This window comes from Podarcis cretensis (genome assembly GCF_951804945.1).
Source record: "Podarcis cretensis genome assembly, chromosome: 10".
In the NCBI taxonomy this organism is placed as follows: domain Eukaryota; kingdom Metazoa; phylum Chordata; class Lepidosauria; order Squamata; family Lacertidae; genus Podarcis; species Podarcis cretensis.
In genome coordinates, this window is record NC_137179.1 from 6,188,105 (window position 1) to 6,192,562 (window position 4,458).

The 4,458-nt window shown below is 47.4% G+C and overlaps 1 long non-coding RNA gene across 1 annotated transcript in view; it reads right to left on the reverse strand.

The window, feature by feature from the left end:
• LOC307225326 overlaps positions 1-4,458 on the reverse strand; it is a 325,653-nt gene that overhangs the window by 123,958 nt on the left and 197,237 nt on the right. The gene's annotated exons all lie outside the window — the stretch shown is intronic.

Below are 4,458 nucleotides of genomic sequence, written 5' to 3' on the forward strand. Positions count from 1 at the left end.
TTGGCTCTTCTGCTGGGGCTGCGTGATTAAAAACCAAAAAGCTGTTGGGTTGTAAAAGCAGATCACTAAGTCCCCACCTGCAGTATACAGTGGTACCTCAGGTTACATACGCTTCAGGTTACAGACTCCGCTAACCCAGAAATAGTACCTCGGGTTAAGAGCTTTGCTTCAGGATGAGAACAGAAATCGTGCTCCGGCGGCACAGAGGCAGCAGGAGGCCCCATTAGCTAAAGTTGTGCTTCAGGTTAAGAACAGTTTCAGGTTAAGAACGGACCTCCGGAACAAATTAAGTACTTAACCTGTTCCACTGTACAGCAAGATGATTATGCCATAGTTACGGCTTTCCCCAAAGAATCCTGGGGGTTGTAGTTTGTTCAGGGTTCTGGGAGTTATTAAAGAGATTCTCTATTCCAGGGGTCAGCAAACTTTTTCAGCAGGGGGCTGGACTATATATATTTTTTTAGGACGAATTCCTATGCCCCACAAATAACCATAGCTGTCAACTTTTCCCTTTTCTTGCGAGGAATCCTATTCGGAATAAGGGAATTTCCCTTAAAAAAAGGGAAACGTTGACAGCTATGCAAATAACCCAAGAGATGCATTTTAAATAAAAACACACATTCTACTCATGTAAAGACACACTGATTCCCGGACCGTCTGCGGACTGGATTTAGAAGGCGATTGGGCTGGATACGGCCCCTGGGCCTTAGTCTGCCTACCCATGCTCTATTCCCTTCACAGAGCCTCTATTGCCAGGGCTTCCCGAGAAAAGGAATTGAGTTTTAAGCCACTCTGGCAGGGAGGAAAGCTAGCAGCTATTAAAAAAATAAAATAAGAGAATGACAGTGAACCTTCTAGCAGCTTGTTGGTGGACTGACACTGAGCTACAGAGACCTGTGGTCTGACTCGGTGATTAAAGTAAAGGTAAAGGGACCCCTGACCATTAGGTCCAGTCATGACCGACTCTGGGGTTGTGGCGCTCATCTCGCTTTATTGGCCAAGGGAGCCGGCATACAGCTTCCAGGTCATGTGGCCAGCATGACTAAGCCGCTTCTGGCGAACCAGAGCAGCGCACAGAAACGCCGTTTATCTTCCCGCCAGAGCGGTACCTATTTATCTACTTGCACTTTGATGTGCTTTCGAACTGCTAGGTTGGCAGGAGCAGGGACCGAGCAACGGGAGCTCACCCTGTCACGGGGATTCGAACCACCGACCTTCTGATCAGCAAGTCCTAGGCTCTGTGGTTTAACCCACAGCGCCACCCGCGTCCCAACTTGGTGATTACAACGATGCTTATAATACAGCGGTACCTTGGTTCTCGAACTTAATTCGTTCTGGTAGCCCGTTTGATTCCCGCAACCGTTCGAAAAGCAAGGCGCGGCTTCCGATTGGCTGCAGAAACTTCTTGCACTCAATCAGAAGCAGCGTCAGGTTTTTCGGCTTCCGGAAAACGTTCGCAAACCGGAGCACTTACTTCCGGGTTTGCGGCATTCGGTATCCAAAACGTACGAGTACCAAGGCGTTTGGGAACCGAGGTACGACTGTAATAATATTAAAATTCATATGCTGCCTTTCATCTGGGGATCTCAGGGTGGTTCACGACGGAAAAATGCAATCTATAGAACACAAAATACATACTAAAATAAGAGCAAAAAGAAACCAGTCAGTCCCCCCTCCCACAACACATTTAAAAGGGTATTGGATGTTGGAAATTACAGGAATTATTAATAATCGAGGATGGCAGATGAAGATGATGGACGATGCAGAGATGGCCAAGCTGACCGGTAGAATCCTGAACCGAAGTGACCAAAAATTTCAAAGAGACTGGGGTAAATGTATTTGTTATATGAATAATTATTGCAAAAATGTGAAGACGTTAGCAGGACTGAAATAAATCCTGCAACGATCACCTGAGGAACTTTTCATGATCAGAGAAAAAGAGACGATGCTACATTTATTAAGATCAGAAAACTATAAAGTGCGAGTGTAATTACTGTACAGTGGTACCTCGGGTTAAGTACTTAATTCGTTCCGGAGGTCTGTTCTTAACCTGAAACTGTTCTTAACCTGAAGCACCACTTTAGCTAATGGGGCCTCCCGCTGCTGCTACGCTGCCGGAGCACGATTTCTGTTCTCATCCTGAAGCAAAGTTCTTAACCTGAAGCTCTATTTCTGGGTTAGCGGAGTCTGTAACCTGAAGCGTATGTAACCTGAAGTGAATGTAACCTGAGGTACCACTGTATTTGATAATAGAAAACCAGATGGATCGTGGGACGTCCTACGCGCAGCAGAGCAAAGACTATATTGTTGGTTTGTCAATGTAATGTTTGAAATGTTTTATAAAATAAATAAATAAAGACTACATTTAAAAATAAAAAAATAAAAGGGTATTGGATGTTAACCAGCTGAAGGACTGGTTGAAGAGGAACGTTCTTGCCTGGCGTCTAAATGAAGGTGCTAGTTATAAAGCAGCAATGTGTATTCCTACTTTTTAAAGCAGGAATAAACAGTGTCTTTGTCTAGTAGATGTGGCACTGAGTGAATATGCATGGATAGAGCAGAAGATCTGTACATTCAGAAGCCAAAGGGCAGCAGATGAACACCGCCTTAGAGTGACAAATCTTTGGAAATGGGCCGCCTTCGGGTGTGGTCCCTGCCCAAGGCATCCGGTAGCTGTGTCACTTGAAATAAGAGCTTTGCAAAGAAAGCCAGCAGTGCTGTGATTATTTTGTTGCTTGCAGGCATCATCAGGCTTCCCTAATAATAATAATAATAATAATAATAATAATAATAATAATAATTGTCAGGGACTCAGCGGGAGCGCAGGGAGGAGAGGAGATGGAGAGCGAGGGGGAGCAATCAGAGGGCAGCGTAGGAGAGGATGACAGCAGCCCAATAGATTCCGTGAGCCTCTCCAGCGAATCGGAAGATTCACAGAAGGGGGCGCCGATGGGCAGGGCAAGGGGCGACCCAAGGGGGACACCCCAGAAACAAGGGGCCAGCGGGGACTCCCAGAGCAGCAGTTGGAAATCAGGACCAGCTTCCCCACCAGAGCGTAGTGGGGGGGAGGAGTCCCAGGTATCAGAGCCCACATATTCACCACCAGCGAAAGAAGAGGAGTCAGGGTTGGCCACGCCTCCATCGGAGAGCGAGGGAACGGTCAAGAGGAAAGTTGCAGGCTGGGCGCGCGCACCAAGTTCAAATGTACAGGCGAGCGGCACAGAAGGTAGCCCGGATAGGGAACCAGGTCCTAAAGCCCGCCGGAAGGAGGGGGAAGAATCATCAGGGTCAGTGTCAGAGGAGTCCAGGAAGGATGAAACCGTAGCGGGCAGGAGGGCCCAGAGGAGAAAGGAACTTAGGAAGAGGTGGAGCAAGGCGAGAGTCTTAAACTGGTGTGGAAGGGGCGGAGACTCAGACGGGACTTCGCCGGTCTAAGGTCGAGACGTAGAGCTGCGCGCTGCGGCTTTAAAATGGAAACTGAACCTCAATAAAGACTTTTGTACATAACTACAGCCTAGCGTTGGTCCTCTGTGAGCTGGGACCTGGAGGCAGCTCTGACCCCAGGCTTCCCTAATAATAATAATAATAATAATAATAATAAAAATAATAATAATAATAAATTTATACCCCGCCCATCTGGCTGGTTTTTCCCAGCCACTCTGGGCGGCTTCCAACAGAATATATGAATACAATAATCTATTACAGCCCCTTCATGAATCACTGCCTTGCCATGGCGAAGGGGCTTGAATAACTCAGAGAAGCTATGAGCTATGCCGTGCAGGGCCACCCAAGATGGACAGGTCATAGTGGAGAGTTTTGACCAAACGTGATCCACCTGGAGCAGGAACCGGCAAGCCACTCCAGTATCCCTGCCAAGAAAACCCCATGGACAAAGGCAACAGGCATATAAAAGTTATGACGCTGGAAGATGAGCCCCTCAGGTCGGAGAAGGGGACGACAGAGGACGAGATGGTGGGACAGTGTTCTCGAAGCTACAAACATGAGTCTGACCAAACTGCGGGAGGCAGTGGAAGACAGGAGTGCCTTGCGTGCTCTGGTCCATGGGGTCACGAAGAGTCGGACACGACTAAACGACTAAACAACAACAATCTATTACAGTGCTACCTCGGGTTAAGTACTTAATTCGTTCCGGAGGTCTGTTCTTAACCTGAAACTGTTCTTAACCTGAAGCACCACTTTAGCTAATGGGGCCTTCTGCTGCCGCCGTGCCGCCGGAGCACAATTTCTGTTCTCATCCTGAAGCAAAGTTCTTAACCCGAGGTACTATTTCTGGGTTAGTGGAGTCTGTAACCTGAAGCATATGTAACCTGAAGCATATGTAACCCAAGGTACAACTGTAAAAATTAAAAGCTTCCCTAAACAGGGCTGCCTTCAGATGTCTTCTAAAAGTCTGGTAGTTGTTTTTCCCTTTGACATCTGGTGGGAGCGAGTTCCACA